The sequence below is a fragment of the Ascaphus truei genome, chromosome 3 (genome assembly GCF_040206685.1).
Source record: "Ascaphus truei isolate aAscTru1 chromosome 3, aAscTru1.hap1, whole genome shotgun sequence".
In the NCBI taxonomy this organism is placed as follows: Eukaryota; Metazoa; Chordata; class Amphibia; order Anura; family Ascaphidae; genus Ascaphus; species Ascaphus truei.
Genome location: NC_134485.1, coordinates 131,564,847 through 131,583,338, shown reverse-complemented (window position 1 = coordinate 131,583,338; position 18,492 = coordinate 131,564,847).

The window sequence follows — 18,492 nt, the reverse complement described above, 5'->3', positions numbered from 1 at the left end:
CAACATTAAACCATTCAGCATGCGGGCGAATGAGCTGGATCTTGTGCGAGGAGTGCTCTAGACATCTGCATGGATGGGTGCTGGAGTGGATTAGATAGGGGTTCCCAGCAGAGCATCGTAGGGGATGGGTGCTGGAACAGGTGACCTGGGGGTTTGCAGGACAGCAGCATCGTTGGGAATGGGTGCTGGAACAGGTGACCTGGGGGTTCCCAGGAGAGCAGCGTCGTGGATGGGTGCAGGTGGATTTCAAACCTATTGCTTTCTTTGTATGCCAGCGAATCGCTTCTTGACATAAGGCCCAGGCTTCTTAGCCTTTGGAGTCGTCTTAACATTTTCTTTATTCTCCTTTGCCTTTTGCTTTGGCTTGGAAAAGGCTCCCGCCTTTTGCTTTTTCGTGGTCGGCAAGGCAGAAGCAAGCTGCTTCATGCGTCCGTAGAATCGGGAGCGATCCGTGGAAGCAAATGGCATAATGCACAATGCAGTATCTGGACAAGGGCAAGTTCAGATAGAGATCAGCGTGTGGTAGGCTATGCAATTTGTGTCACCTTTTATACACTGTGTCCCTATTTGAATTTTTTCGCGTGCATGGACACGAGGTGCGGGTGTTAAAAGTGGGCGTACAGTTTACTAAACCTGTCAAGTGAGGTTGAGACCCATTCAAGTATAAAAACACCATCCATTTTGTTGATTCACTGCACATTGAATACATATTGACTACACATCGAAAATACATTCTTGGACTTGTATTTTTTTCTAAACGCAGTGATGCCGACGAAAAAGATTTCAAAGGATCTCAGCATGATAATACAAGAGATGTATAAGAGAGGACACCGAATTTCATAGATTACCACTGTGAGCTCTCATGCCCATGGTAAGGCCAAAAGTGCCAAGTGGACACCAACACTCACTACCGAGTAAGTATTTACAGTATGTTTTCTTTACTGTACAATAGATTAAATGCATGTTTTTAATATTTGATCAAGATTTACACATTCTTATAATCAATTAATTTTAAGACGCCCATGACACCCATTGAATTTCAAAGTGAGTTGCACCTCCCCCTTAACTCACTTCATTACGACTCATTATTACTCACTCTCTCACCACCGCCAATGCAGTATACTGTACTGTATACAGTATGACACACACACACAGTACACGTAATATTATGTTATAATGTTACAGTATATTTATATAGCGGCAAAAGTGTTTACCTGTACTGGTACATATCCTGTATCCCCCATACACTATACTGTACAGGCATACCCCACTTTAAGTACAATCACTTTAAGTACACTCGCGAGTAAGTACATATCGCCCAATAGGCAAACGGCAGCTCACACATGCGCCTGTCAGCACGTCCTGAACAGCAATACCGGCTCCCTACCTGTACCGAAGCTGTGTGCAAGCGGGGAGACTATAGAGCCTGTTACAAATGCATTATTTACATCAGTTAAGCACGTATATGACGATTGCAGTACAGTACATGCATCAATAAGTGGGGAAAAGGTAGTGCTTCACTTTAAGTACATTTTCGCTTTACATACATGCTCCGGTCCCATTGCGTACGTTAATGCGGGGTATGCCTGTATATAGCAACCTAGGTCATAGGGTAATAATCACAGTAATCCCTGAGCACAAAACGAGGGGTTTAATAAAACCCCTCCTAAGTGCAGGGATGACTGTCCAGCTGGGAATGAATAATAATATTATCCTGAAAATAAAACATGGTATACAAAAACACAAATGAATCACCCACCAAGGAGAGGCAAAGTTAACACATGACAAAAGTGTAAAACATACTGATCATAATATGTCTAAGCCATAGGATGCATAAATAGATGTACAGGAGTAGTAATAATCTGCAACCAAAATTGACCTGAGCATAAATGATGGAGTATCACAGATGAATATACTGTTGCTGCCAGTAATCCAGTATGTACACATAATTGCTTCATGAATCAAGACAGAAAATTAATGAATTTATAATGTTACAGTATATTTATATAGGGACAGAAGTGTATACTGTACCTGTATTGGTACATATCCTGTATCCCCCATACACTATACTGTATATACAGTATATACTGTGTATAAATGACAAAGAATACAATATAGGGAATTTTTGTGGCCTTCTGTAACAAATTGTTGTTTTTCCTTTACACTGTAGGGCGACAACGCTTCTTGGTGACCAAATAATTGAAGAGAATGATGAGAGATGTGCCACAAGGGTCAAGTACGCTCTAGAGCAAAATCACAATATAACCTCATCTCAGAGCAGAATCAAAGTGATGAGAAACAGATTGGGATGGAAATATGGACATGTAAGGTTAGTCCTAGACAGTACTGTAGGTAAAAGTGTGGTTTAACTGTAAAGTGCCTCTAAAATTATTCCTTGTCATTACAGAGCCTATGATAAGGGAAGCCAAGATCAAGAGAGTGGACCAGGCACGGACATGGAACGAAAATGGAAAGACTTTTCAGGATTGCATCCTTAGTGACGAGTCAACTGTATCGCTTGAGATTTTCCACTTTTGCATTAGAAAAAAGGACGCATATCTCTGAAGCCGCGTCCCAAATACCCAGTGAAGCTGCATTTGTGGGGTGCCATCTCTAGACATGGACCAGGATGCATCATCATCTTTGATGGTAAAATAATGCACAAAGTCATATGCTGTTGCCTTATGCACTGTACTGTACAAGTGTACAGTATTTGGAGCACTTTTCTTTTCTTGTTACTGGAATCATGAATAAAGTATTTTTCCAAGAGGAAATAGTGCCTGAGATTGTGGAATATATTACATGTGAATTCCCAGCTGGTCACCAGTTCTTCCAGGACAATGATCCGAAACACACCGCGTCTACTTCGCATATGCTTGCATGCGGTATCAACTGGGTTAAGACGCCCCCGGAGTAAGTACGGTAACCGTTTCTCTTAGTTTTACACTGTTTACTGTACAGTATATCTCTTTAACTAATTCTCCTTCTTTCCCCCCTCATATTCCAGATAGCCAGATTTGAATCCTATTGAAATGGTCTGGCATCAGCTCAAGGATCATATCAGAAAAGTGGTGAAACCATCAAAGGATGAATTGGCGGATGACACACTGAGTTTTTGGAACAATATACTCACCGTAGAAAGATGTAATAAATATAAAGATCATATTGCGACCGTGTTGCCCACTGTTTTACGTGTTGCCCACTGTTTTACAGCGTAATCGTCAGGCAACAGGAAAGTAGTAAGGTACAGTATAGTACTGTAGAATGGCAAGTGCAGGTACAGCAAGTACTGATGGAGCGGCTGTTATTCGAACGGATCTCGAATAAGTTTTCATGTTGACAGCTGTATTCCATTCGGTATTTCCGCGTTTTGACCACTATTCATGCCGCGTTTGCGCAATTGGGCAGCCAAACACGGTTGATCTGTTTAATTTAATTTAATGGTTTATTGTTTCTTCGGATGTAATTCTTCACATCTGCCATGTGGCAGAAGTTAATGAATTATAATTTGGTTTCTATTCTTTGCGTATCTGCCAGGTGGCAGAAATTAATGCATTTAATGAATTGTATTGAATTGTAATGTGTATTGTACAGTGCTATACTTTGCTACTACAGTATGTAAGGGTGCAGGTGTTTAAAACAGATGGCACCCACGTCTATACTGGTACATACCTACAGTGGCCCATTATGAATTGACCTTGATTTTTCAAAGATGTTATCAAATTAAGCGTTTGTTAGGACCAGTAGGTCAGGCCAGAATCTGCACTTGTGTTAAACCATCCATTTTGTCTGTTCATAACCTGTTAAGATTCTGTAGTCAGCCTTTTGCTAAAATATTTCTAATGTATTCAGCTTCTGACAAAATACATTTCCTCTTTCCTTGCTAAGATACTTTTTATGTTGTCAGCTTCCTGCTGTTTTAATAAACAATAGACTGGTTCTCTTAGAGAGGCAGGATCATATCACTTAGTTGCTAGAGAAATTCAAGGTTTATTTTTTGATAAGACAATGAATAAGCTATGTATTCAGACAGTGCCTGTATTGGGAGAATTACGTCCCAAAATCATGCCACTAATATGTCCTGCCCCTAAATCACGCTTCTAACCCAAGCCACACCCAGGTTACACCCTTGATAAAGGGCATTTTTGCCTGAAACTAGTTGGTGGACCCCTGCTGCGGCCTAGGGGGGACCCTTTGTCCACTTTTTATGTAATAAATCTATTTTTATGTTGCTTAAAACCGCGAGCCTCCTTCTGTTACTTTGGGCAGTGCACTGCCTTATTTTTCTACTTACACCTACGTTACGCCTCGATCCAAACCTTTTTCTTTTCTGTATAAAAATCTTTACCCTATGCTTAATAAACTATGACAAAGGAATTTGAAATCTGGCTCATTAATGTTGCTCATTAAGACTCATACCGTTGCTGGTATTTAAAGCATGTATCCAGAATGCTTCCCGTCTCAATAAGAAAGTCTCCCTATCTGGAGTGCCTTGTCTAGGTGCTACTGACTCAATACCCATGATGCGTAAAGAGGCTACATTATGATTGTGTTCCACACAGTGTTGCACAAGAATAGAGGGATCCGTACCTTTTCGAATTACACTTTTATGTTCAAAGAACTTTGTTTTTAACATTCTTATGGTCTTACCCACATAAAGAAGACCACATGGACACTTTATTACGTACACTACATATTCAGATCTACATGTGATTCTATTTTTAATTTTTATGATCCTCCCGCTGTGGGGGTGACTGAATTGACTACCGGTAGTCAGACTGTTACAGACCGAGCACCTCATGCATCTAAAGTTACCCGGTCTGCCACCTTCCAGAAAATGAGGAGTTCTGTAGTTACCCTCATTGTCTGCATGTATCAGGCTATCCGCCAGATTCCAACCTCTCCCTCCTCAACTTTCAGATAATATATAATTTTGCAGAATATGCCAGTGTTTAAGAATGGTAGATTTAATAAAACCACTAGCTTGACTGTACGTAGTGGTAAATACAAGCCTGTCCTCCTTCTTATTTTTGGTAGCACTTACCTCTTTATCCAGTGCCCGGTCTAACAGGTCTATTGAGTCAGTAGCACCTAGACAAGGCACTCCAGATAGGGAGACTTTCTTATTTCTCAGCAGTATACAGTCACATGTTTTTAATAGTATATTGCTGTATTAGTTTTGTGCACATATGCTTTATTAATATTTTGGTGTGTGGTTTATTTACACGTTCGGGGTGATATGTAGGAGGGTCTCACTCCTCCCTGCTCTGACACTGATCCCATGGCGACGGATACATCTTTGTCCAGCCCTGTGAGTACAGTCTTGATTGGTGCATGCCCCTCCCTTCCCCCCCCTGATGGCCCGGTCACACTGACGTCATCATGGGGGAGTGTTCAGTCTGGGGAGAGGTGTGAATGCACAATGCAGTATCTGGACAAGAGCAAGTTCAGATAGAGATCAGTGTGTGTCTATGCAATTTGTCTCACCTTTTTATTTGAAATTTTTCGCGGGTATGGACATGAGGTGCAGGTGTTAAAAGTGGGCGTACTGTGTACTAATCCTGTCGAGTGACGTTGAGGCACATTAAATTAAAGTATAAATACACCATCCATTTTGTGTATTCAATGCACATTCAATACACATCGAATTCACATTGTATTGCTCTGTGTGTGCTCGCATTTTTTTTCTAACAGCAGCGATGCCAAAGAAAAGGATTTCAAAAGATCTCAGCTTGAGAATAAAGGATATGTACCAGAATGGACACGGCATTTTACACATCCAACGCTGGTTACTTGCTTTGGGCTTCGTTTTAGCAAAAAGCACTGTTGGTTATCATGAGCATGGGATGGCCAAAAACGTCAAAAGAAATCCGACAGTCACTACTAAGTACAGTACTACTACAGTAGTACTTATTGTCCTCCATACTGTAACTCTAACAACATCTTCTACTGTTCTGTATGCCTGTGTTTAACTGTGATAACTAATAATCCTGCATTTACTGTACACACACACCCACAAAACATTAACAGTACAGTACTGTATGTCACCAGCTTTTATGCCAGTGATTGGGTGGTACTGTAGGAGTGACCGAGTGTGTGACAGTGCAGTTTTGGGATGCTTTATTTGAGGGATGGGCAAATTATTTAATATACTGTATTCATATACTGTACAGTAGCGCTATAATCAGACAATAGGAAATCAGTGCGCTATTGAGATGCTTAATTTGCCTAATGTAACAAATTGTTCTGTTTTTCTTTACACTGTAGGGCGACAACACTTCTGGTGGACCAAATAAGTGAACAGAATGATGAGACGTGTGCCCCAAGGGTAAAGAATGCACTAAAGGCCACTTACAAAATAAAAGCATCTGTGACCAGCATCAGGCAGATGAGACGGAAATTGGGATAGAAATATGGGCGTGTTAAGTACTGTACTATATACTGTACGTCACCCATGTTTTCCTCTTTTTAGTCTGCTGCTTTTTCTTTTTCCAGTGGTTGTTATTCCCCACGTTTTTCCCCCCACCTCCCTCCCTCTCCAGACTTGTGATTTATTGTTTAGCCCTCTATTTTCATGTTAGGCTTCCTCCTTGCCTACTGTACAATAGGGTTGGCCAACTGTACTGTATGTACCTGTAATACTGTACATACTGTATTGTTTCAATACATTACTGTTAGTTTTCTATACAGTAAGTGTCTTTGACTTATTTTTTTCATTTTTTGAATGCTGGGAACCATCATACTGTATCTCCAGTATTTAGTACCTCTAACATTATTCCTTGTCATTACAGAGCGTATCCTATGATAAGGGAAGCCAACAAAATAAAGCGTGGACCAGGCACGGGCATGGATCGAAAGTGGCGAGACTTTCCAGCATGTCATCTTTACTAACGAGACAACTGTAGCGCTTGAGAGATTTGCCCGTTTTGCATTCTACAAAAAAGGACACCTATCGCTGAAGCCGCGTCCCAAGCACCCAGTGAAGATGGATGTGTGGGGTGCCATCTCTAGACAAGGACCAGGATGCATCATCTTTGAGGGTAAAATAGTGCACAAATATACATGCTGTGCCTGTGGCCTTGCCTTATGCACTGGACAGCTGTACTGTACAGTATTTTGCGCCCTGATGTTACGGTACATTTTTCTTTTCTTGTTTCCAGGAATCATGAATAAAGCGTTCTTCCAAGATAACATAATTGCACATGTTGTCGAATACATTAGGAATGATTTCCCATCTGGTCACCGGTTCTTCCAGGACAATGATCCGAAACACACCGCGTCAACAGCTCACATTCTTGCCAGCGGTATGAACTGGGTTAAGACGCCAGCAGAGTAAGTTGAGTAACCATTTCTCATTGTTTTACAAAGTTTATATCTCCTTACAGTAAGTAATTCACCTTTTTTCTACCCTCTTACTGTATACCAGATAACCAGATTTTAATCCCATCGAAATGGCATGAGTTGAAGGATTATATCATTAAAGTGTGGAAAACATCAAAAAAGGCTGAATTGGAGAAAGGGATACTGAATTTCTAGAACAACATACTCAACTTAGCCAGATGTAATAAATATATCGATCATATTGCGACTGTGTTGCCTATTGTTATACAATGTAATGGCCAGGCCTCAGTAAAGTAATAATGCCCAGGTAAGTATGATACAGGTAAGTATGGCCCTAAAAAAAATGTCTGCATTTATTGTTTCTTTTCATTTTCAGAACTGCAGCAGTGAAAAAAGGAAGGAAGGGGGGTGGGGGGTGGTATGTGTAAGATAATAGTACGGTGTTCATGTACAAACCAGCCTGTTTCTTACACAAACCCCCCTCTCCCACCCTCTCTCAGTAGTTACTGTATAGAAATTCGTTTTTGCAAAAAAAAAAAAATTGTTTAAAAAAAATATTTTGAAATACTGTATTTTCAGAGCTGCAGCCCCCTCTCTCCCCTCTCTCCCCATCTCGCAATGCCATAACAAAGAGAAAGACGAGAGCTACTGTACTGCATTTTTGTACTGTATTATGCATTAAAAAATAAAACCTATTTTTTAAACCGATCCCCTATTGCAGACCTGAAATTCTTATGAACAGTTCAACAAACAAAGCATTTCACTTCACATTAGTTTGGGAAAAAATATATATAAAAACAAAAAATGTTTTATAAAAATTATTATATTTTTATTGTTTAATCAATCATTTGTTAATGCAAAAAAATTCTATAGAAAAATACTATTTTCCTGCATTAAGGATTATCCAACATGTCTTCTGCCCAGCTCATGATAATCATGCTACAGTACATTTACGTGAATGGCTCTGTTGGATGGCTCTGTTGTTGCATTGTTGATAAGCTTTGAGCTTCAAGTTCATTTGTTTTGTTACAGTACAATAGCAGTTTTAGAAGGGCTTAGCTCAGCCTGTATCTCACACAACATGTTAAGCTTATTACTGGTGGGGAGGAGGAGTGTTGTGGTTAAGAAAAGGCATGTTTTGAAGGGCTTAGCTTATCGCACTTACGCATGCGTGACATGGTTTGTGACAGGTGTTGATAAGAAGTTGAAATCCTTGAGCCTTGTTTGTGTGCAGGGGGGTGGAGGGGGTGCGAGCTGTATGACGCATTACCTGTACTGTAGTTCAAAGATATATTCTCAACAGGTCTTCATAATGTTTTGATCCCCACACCCGCAAATAAAAATCACAGTACTACAGTATGCTACCCACCTCAGAAAGAACGTACATGACTAGTGTGGAATTAAAAAGCAACAGTACTGTTTGATTCTCATAGTATCCATAATTGCTATGCAAGCCCATGTCGAGAAAATAAAAATAAATACGGTAACAAAAAAGCAAAAAAAGAACCTTTTTTTTTTCAGACTTGAACTTCTTCCTGGGAAGTCATATACGCATGCACAGGAATGTACTATAAGGCCACGCTTGTGAAGATTCAAGCCAGAAAGCCATCCATTACAAATGAATGGTGTGGGAGAGGTGTGCAGTAGATAAGTTGAAATCCTTGAGCCTTGTGTATGTGCGGGGGCGAGAGCGCTGTATGATGGATTATCAGTTCAAATAAATATTTTCAAAAGGTCATCACATTTAATGCGCAGAAATGTGATACTGTGACACGCCTATGCGTTTCACGCTGCGTACTGTACGCTGCGTACTGTATACTACAGATAATGTACAGTACAGTACACACGCTGCTCTGTGTATAATACAGACATTGAATTCCTATTGGATTTTTATGACAACTCGCAATTGCCCACTTGAGTTTCTCGACGGTATTGCAGACAACGCTAAAATGCCCTTTTCTGATCCGGACAAAACGATAAACAAGCTGCGTGTTTATGTCGGCACGATTCAAATAAATTGCGCGCCATCGCATGGGTATTCCGATCTACACACCGCGTTAAATGTTCGAATAACGGCCGCTCCATCAGTATGATACAAGTAAGTATGGCACAGATTGTTTTATATGCACTTTACTGCCCTAATTTTTTTATTTTCAGAGCTGCAGCACTAAAAAACTAGTTTAAAGTAGTTATACAGTAGTTATAATGTAGTATAGAGTTCCAGTATATACTGTGTGGCACTGCCATCGGTGCTCAAAGTGCATCCAGAGCAAGACTCTTCCTACCAGAGCCACACCAATGGCTCACCTAAAGAGCTCGGACCCCATGGACTTGGTGTGCATGGATTTCCTGTGCATCGAGCCTGATGACCGAGGTATCTGCTGGTCATCACGAACCATTATATAAGAAATGCACAAGCCTTTCCAACTAAAGACCAGAAGGCCATTACGGTGGCAAAAATATTATGGGAAAGATACTTTGTCCATTACAACCTCCCTAACCGCCTTCGCTGCGACCAGGGACGGGATTTTGAGAGCAAATTGATACGGGAGCTGCTCGACATTCTCAATACCACCAAGTCCCGGACGACCCCGTATCATCTGGAGGGAGACGCCCTGCCGGAGTGGTTCAACAGGACACTGTTGGACATGCTGGGTACACTGAAAGGTGCTCAGAAGGCAGAGTGGAACTGGCATGTAGAGACCTTGGTACATGCGTACAACTTTACCCACCACGAGTCCACCGGGTTCTCCCCTTCCTTACTAATGTTTGGGCGTGAAGCCAGGCTGCCTGTGGATATTCGTTCAGGTGTGTGTCAACAGATGGGATACACAACACGACGCACTTCAGAAACGTGCAAATACTTTAGTAAAACCTGCAACAGGCTTAGCAGCAAGGCAAAAAGTCAGCCGCCCAACACAGCGCCAACAACAAGAAGCGATATGACCACAAGGTCAGACACGGGAAATCTGCCCTGGAAATGCCATGCTTCTCCGCAACCTCGGAGTTCCCGGGAAACAAACTAGTCAACCATTGGCATGATGGTGTTCGAGGTCGAGTTACAGATGCCGGGCCTCCCGGTCTACCGCATAAAAGACGTGGATGGCTGTGTAAGGGTCTAGCACAGGAACCCCCTTTTCCCCATCCCGCAGGTGGGTAATGATGAACCAGAGATACTGGCTACAACCCTGGACAGTGAGCTGGAACAATCAGAGACTAGCAAAGAGACTATAACTGAAATTACCTCTGAGACCACCAATGATCATACAGACGGTGAAGAAACCGTCAACGAGACTGTAGAGGATCCTATGGAGGGAACCTCTCAAAGGGGACCCCAAAGTCACAGAGCACCTCCCGGGGAAGCTACAGTACAGATAAAGGGCCACGATGCACAATGCCTACAAGGGTAGCTCCAATGAGCCAACCCTTGAATCCTAGGAGTTCGTGCTTCATACCACAGAGAGATTTTCTAGAGACAATTATACGATCAATGGGAGAGGCAGGGACTCAGAACTATGCATATTACTCCCCAAAGGGAGTGGCAGAAGAACCGCACAGATGGAGCCAAGGACTTAGGCATCCTCCCAATAGGATGATCAACGATTATATTGGGGCAACTCACTATGAGGCTCAGCAGTGGTCTCGAGACAAAATACAGTCCGTAATCACGATATTCCCGGCAATTTATAACATTGTATAAAGCTATTGCATTGTGATAAGATTGTATATATTGTATGCATTTTCATTGTTTAAATGTGTGTACACATTCCCAAGCAGGGGCGTTGGGGTTCTCACCAAGGGGAGAGTATAGCAGGGTTCCCTCTGGGCTCCCTTACATCCGATGCAGCGGGAAGGAGAGTGGCTGGCTCGGGAGGTTGCAGCTGAGTGCGCGCGCATCCAGCGAGTGTCGAAAGAGTGCAGGCGCATTGCGGGCAGTTGGTGGAGCAACCAGGACAATGGTGCTCCTCGGCGGGATGCCAGAAAGGGCGCTGCCATATTGGAAATGCCGGGCATGCGCAGGGGACTCGCGCATGCACAGTGATAGTGCAAGAGCGGCAGCCATTGCAGCAGAGGGCTTCATGAGGACTACAAGCCCCATCATGCACAGGGGCTGGAGATCAGGTGGTCCAAATCAGCCAGTAGGGATGCAGCAATCCCCTGCTCCCTGCTATTGATACATTTGGCACGCCATGACAACACCAGTCAGAGCTGGGACACAGAGGGTAGGTTGTGTATGTTCAGGTGTCTGTGGCACATGCACTAGGTCAGAGACCACCTAGACCCCAGCTAGGCCCTGATTCCCCTGTGTAGCTTGTGGTTGCGGCAGGGACAGGCCCATAGATAGGGACACTGCCCCTGTAGAAACAGCAATAGGGACAAAGTCAGAACGCAGCTGTATCCTGGATCAGGGTGATCTGGGACCAGATCATGTATCTGTGCTACAGAAACTATTAAAGGTGGTACCATCCACGAGGGACCCACCCACCATAGATCCTGATCACCAACTCGGGTACACCCCAGGTTCCCAGCAGCAGAGGCTCAGGTTTCCTGTGAGCCACAGGTATCGCACCACACACACACACCGTGGCCCCACATCTCCCAGGGGGTGAGGAAAGTGCGCTACATATTTTTTATTGATGCACTCAATCATAATGATTATAATCTTCATTTCACTTACACATTTCATTATCAACATATTCACTTTCTTGATTTATTTTTTATATATTAACACTACATTAAATATTCAAATCGATATTTATCGTAAACAAAACTCACAGAATACTTTCTTAGGGCGAGCAGCTGCCATCGTAAGGCCCTATTTAAGGGTGTACCGAAGGGGCAGTTCATGCGTGTGAGACTGTTCTAGTGAGGATGATTTTGTTATAAAATCAAAAGATCTCCATAACAAATTCCTAAATAGGGGTTACAACAAAAGAGATTTAGATAAATTTCTTCAGGAAGTTTCCCTTATGGACAGGGCAAGCCTGTTAAAACGTTCTCCAAACAGCCCTTAATGAACGATACTCCGCTATTTATTACACGTTACAATTCACAAGCGTAACAAATTAGATCTATCTTTAAGAAACAATTGCAAGTGCTATCCCTTCATCCAGCCCTGACACCGTTTATTTCGGTGGGCCCTAATATGGTTTTCAAAAGGACTAAAAGTGGCTAATTCCCTGTTCCCTAGTCTCTTTTTATATCAGGAGTGCAGACTAGATCAGATTTCCCTAAAGGAACCTTTAGATGTACAATAGTAAATGTAAGATCATTTAGATGAACTCTAAGAATACCTTCAGTTCTACAAGAACACAAGAAATTCATAAAATCCACATGTTCATTAAAATAATACATTGTTCATTATCTACTTATTAACGTGTGGATGTGGTCAACAATACGTGGGCAGGACCACACGATGCATAAAGATCAGGATCATTCAGCACCTTCATGTTATTTCGAAGAAGGATCTCAATCATCCTGTCCCCAAACACTTTTCCAATTGGCCTAGGGGATGTGTTGAGAATTTCACATTTCAAGGTATTGAGTATGTCACCCCATTACCGAGAGGAGGAAATAGAAAGTTCTAAACCAGCAAGAAGCTTTCTGGGTCTTTACTTTAAAAAACAGAACTCCTCTTGGTCTAAATATAGACTGGGAGTTAATGAATTTTCTTTAATAATTTCATCAAATAGTAGGACAATTTCATCCCTGTCTTCTACATTATTCATCTCTCTTTTTTTCTTCTCTTTTCCTTTTTCTCCCTGTTTTTTCTTTTCCTTTCTCTCTTCTTTACCTTTTACCCTTTTCTTTCAATTTTCCCTTCCCCTCCCTTTCCCCTCTTTTTTCACCCTCTGTCCCCTTTTCGCCTCTTCTTTCTTCTTTTCTTTTTCTGGGGTTGGACAGTGTCATTATTGTTCATATTTTACAATATATTCTCTAAGTAATTGGTTTACTGGGATAGTTTATGTAACACGTCAACATTCCATTACTCAATATAATTGTCCTACTGTTTGACCTGGTTACATAATGTTATCATTTGTGTCCTTATTGTAGTTTTCAAATTTACTAGGTGTTTTATGTAATTATCAACTGTTTTGTGTAGATGTGTAAGTGGGTTGTCAGTACTCCATGTTAAAGCTTTATATTTTAGCTCTTTTTTTCTCTTCAGATTTGGAGCTTCTTAATATGGTTAATATATATGCCTCAATGTTTGTTCTTTGACACATTTATATGATTGTCTGCCCATTCTATATCTATACATTTATACTTCTATAGTTAATTTACATTTTTATGCATGGATTCTGTTCACTGATCTCTTGGATATCAATTATTTTATATATAGTACATTAATGATCTTCGTTTGTTTATAAATATTTTATGATCCTTGTACTAAACATTCTGATATACATGACCATTGCTGGTCTCTATATTGAAATCCTTTATGGGTGAAACAAAAGGTTATTTCATACACCTGGCCAAACTGATGTGAATATGTTTGCTGCACGAATGGTTTATTTTGAAAAAAAAAAAATTCTATGAAATTATCCATATTTATATGTGATTTTTCATCTTATTTGTTTCTATCTTTTCCTGTGCCTGGTGTTCATTATATAGTTTATTAATCAAACTGGCCCTGATATGCATACTTTTTAATTCATTGTGTTATGTTCTATATTTTTTATTAATTATTTAGTACATTTGTTTATTTCTGTGATTAATTTTAAGTTTTTCTTATTGTATTTTTAGTCAGGTGGCATTTATGACTAATGGGGATCGATGCTGCGACAGCGCGACTCTTCTCTGAGTCGCGGGCTCATGACGTCATTCGTGGCAGTGAATGACGCCAAAGGAAACTATAAAAATGTCTGCCCTATGTTGTAGCTTACTTTTTTGCTTGTGCACGAAACGTGTAGGTGCGTTTTTCATCCTACATCCAGTGTGAGCTTAATACAATAAACTTATTTTTATTTGGAGTTGCCTTGGAAATGTTTCATTTTTTTTTCATCTTTGGAGTTCGGCTGTGCTCCGATATCACTAGAGACCTTCCTGGTACCATGGAAAGTTTGCTTATAAAAGTACTGTTACTGTGGCAGGTTTGCTTATACAACTACTGGTTCTGTGGCACATTTGGATATAAAAGTATTGGTACTGTTTCAGGTTTCAGGTTTGGATATAAAAGAACTGGTACTGCGGCAGATTTGCTTATAAAAGTACTGGTACTGTGGTAGGTTTGCTTATAAAAGTACTGTTTGCTTGCCTGATTGCATTTTCGTTTGCATGAACGACTTTGAGTGTGTGGGAATTTTGAGCCAGTGGGGGCGGGCGCGCTCGTGCACGTGCCTGATCGCATTTTCGTCTGCATGAACAACTTTGAGTGCTGTGTGAATTTTGAGCCAATGTGGGTGCAAGGGCACGCGCTTGTGTACTGTACGCGCCTGATCGCTTTTTAGATGCCATCAAGGACTTTAGTGTTGTGAGAAATTTGAGCCTGCAGGGGTTCGTGCGCGCAATCGTGCATGCACCTGATTGTGACGCATTTTCGTCTCCATAAAGGAGTTTTAGCCCTACTGTATGAAAATTTAGATAGGTGCCAGGAAAGAAGTTTCACTTTAAAAAAAAGTATGTGATAAAAAAAGCTATGTAAAGAAAACGTGTATAAGAATATTGAACTAAACACACCTGCCCATTTACAAATATAAGAAAGAAAGTTCCAGTGTCAGGACCGACATTTCACTTTAAAAAAAAATAATGAAACAGGTCAAATTTTTCAATAATATTTTCCAGGTTCAATGTTAACACGTGAAGGCTTGTTTTTTTTTTTTTTTTAATTAAAGTGTTGTTAATGTATATTTTGGTAGGGGTCCTAAGTTTATATGTTTAAGAATATATGCTCCATTTTTGTCAGCTCAGGTACAATGTGTATAGCTGTAGGGAAAAGTATAGGAACTCTGTTTTAACACAGAGAGCAAAAGTCACTTCTAATACAGTTGCTCCTTGCTGAGATCAAGCTCCAAATATCCTGTTTGACCAGAATCCTGATATATTCAAACTGTCTTGTCAGCAATGTGGGGGGTAGCTGAAAGGGATATGGCATTGTTAAGGATAACTATAGCAATAACAGCTGGGCTGGGGGGTAACTGAAAGGAATATGGCATTGTTAAGGACAACTGGCTTCTGTTACATGTACATGGCACCTCGGCAACTTGAATGATTGTAAATATGTGACAACACCCCGAAAAAGCTATAAGAACTGATGTATATGCCTATTAAATCAGACCAGTGAGTGAGAACGATACCTTGTGTCCGAATTATTCACTTGTCTCCAGGCGCCTGTCCAGCTAACCTGTCCAGCACATTGAACCTGAAAGGGACCTCCCGGGAGGCAGTCTAGTCCACAGGGTAGACCTGCTACCGTAGGGCGGAAAGCAGACATATTTTCATCTGGTGTCAGAAGTGGGATAGGGCACCATCCGGGTAAGTACGAGATATTTATTGTTATCCGTATCACGCCAGGGTGTCTCCCTATCAAAAGATACCCAATTTATACAGACTGGTGGACTAAGGCATGGGTAGAATAACTACAGTACGAGTTAAAGTCTCGTAGAATACAGCGTGGGTTAGAGTCCCGGATGTGAACAATATTATTTTTGATATATATGAGTTCAATGTGACTGTGGAAGCTGATTTTTGTTTAAAATTTTAAAGTGCATAAGTATTGGCTTGTATTGTTTTGCTAGCTTATAAGTATTTAAAGTTATAAGGATATATATATATATATATATATATATAGCCTATAGGAAACCATGTTAAAAATGGTTATTGAGGCAAAAAGTGACACTGTGTGCTCATTTGCATGTCATTTCCCAGAATCCCTTGCTGCAGTGAAAGTGCTGTATGCTGGGTGATAATGGGGAAAGGCGGGGTTGCAGACCTGCCTAAGACATGCAGATGAGCATACAGTTATATTTGCATATATATATATATATATATATATATATATATATATATATAAATATAAAAAGTGTGTTGCGATAATGGGTAATGGGAATGGTAAGAATGGTCAAGGGGATAAGAGGAACTGTATTTTTGCCTGACTGTTGGTTCCCTATATCATGGACATTTAGATAAAGTGTTATATTCTGTTAGAATTATTGCTCATTGTTAAGATAAGTTTTCTTTATAAGATAATAGTGAAGACAAAAAGTAACATGTCCAGAAGTAATATGGGCAAGATAAAGTATAAGACTAACAATAACAATGTTAGGTTAAAAAAAAAAAGGTTTTAAAATGTCATTATTGGGGCATTTACATTGACAAATTGACTGAATAAAGGTGTAACAGCAAGTGAAGTTGCCGATAGATTATTGTAAATGATCAAGGCATATGGAGGTATTGAGGAAGTAGAGATGAACGCAAGACCACTTATAGTGGCAGTATATGTGAAAGGTTTACATGCAGAAATTGGGAAGCAAGTAGAGACTGTGTGTATTGGTTGGGAGCATAAAAGATTGTCAGAAATTTCTACTGTGGTAGAGAATGCAAATGAGCAGAGAAGCTAAGGAAAAGACTCAGAAAGTGTTTAAGAAATAAATCTGTTAACAAAAGTAAAGAATGATAGAACCAAAAAAGGGTAGAGATTATGGCAGGGAAATGAGGGACTGAATTTAAAATCTAAAAGTCAGCTCCTTGTAATTGTATGCAGCCCACAGTTGCAGAAAACCACACCTTTTTTTCATTGAATGTTACACAGGAATGTGAGCAGTTCACAGCTAAGCAAGTTAACATAATATGTTTGCTACAATAGAATTCTAACATTGTTTTCAATTAGTTTTAAAGTAATTAATGTACATTATAAAAGTTTTCAGATTAATTACAAGAAAAAGAATAGAAAAGTATATTCTTATTAAATTAGGATTTTGTAGGAATAAGAATTAAATGGCATTTAGTTTTTTTTCCCTCAGCAAAAATGTAAGTTAAACTGCAAAGTTCTAAAAAAAAAAAAAAAAAAAAAAAAGGTAAAAGCATATTGTTAGGGTAATAAAATTAGGCGAAGGAAAGTCTGATCCAAGAATGGTAGGAGAAGTTGTAGGCAAGGAGAGGGTTTAAAATGTTATAAAGTTAGGCAGAGCTCCTAGGAGCGATAAAAGCAAAAAAAATATATATAATTTTTTCAATCTAAAATTAAGACACGCAACCCAAATTATTTATGCCAGATTCATTGAGTATGAGTGCATATTGACTTGAATTAAGAACATAGCTACAGTATAATACAGTAGGTATAGGTTTTCTTTGTTTCAAAATGTTGTATTAGATTTTCAGGTATAACTATGGTAAAAACATTGATTGTTTGAGTAATCCCTGTATGCTTGTAAAACCTGAGTGAATCCTACCTGTGTGAAAGTCTTATTTGAGTTGAATAATAGGAATGACGGTTTATTATATATTACTACCCTGGAAATTGCAAATGTTTCTAAAATAAGAATATAATTAATTGCTTGCGTTGAAAGTTTAATTTTTAAAAGTGTACACCCCCACTACAATACATATTAATACTGGGCAGGGAGAGTTTGGTTGTCCATGGAAAGAGAGGAGGAGAAAGAAAGGACACAATTTGAGAAAATCAATTGATTTTTACCATTTTTTTTGTAATCTGTCCGGTCACTGTAAAAAATAAGGATATTTATCATTCTGGCCAGGCGATTTGTTTCCTTAAACAGAATGACATTCTTTCCCCCTGAATTTCCATGGACAGAATTAGGTTAACACGTGACACAGAAATAACGGGCAGGACACATTCCAGACATGAAAGTTAACTACTGTAGAAGCTCAGTATTTTCACATTGGTTTTAAAAGGATAGTTATAATATGGGGAGAGAGAAGGACATTTTTATTAATATAGTTTGCAGGCAGGATCGAACGGTTTTGCATTGCCTTGTTTCAGATGCCCAGAAAGTTCTCAGCTTGCTGTATGCCTGGAGTTGGACAAATACAGTTTTAAATTAACTAATGTAAAGTTTTCAATGGAATTACTTTTCTGCAAAGTTGATTATATATTTAATATTTTATACATTTTTAACCATTTTTCTCTCCAAATTTAAATCTGTCAATTTCTTATTCTACAGGTTGTTCTCTCAGCAAACCAGACATTAT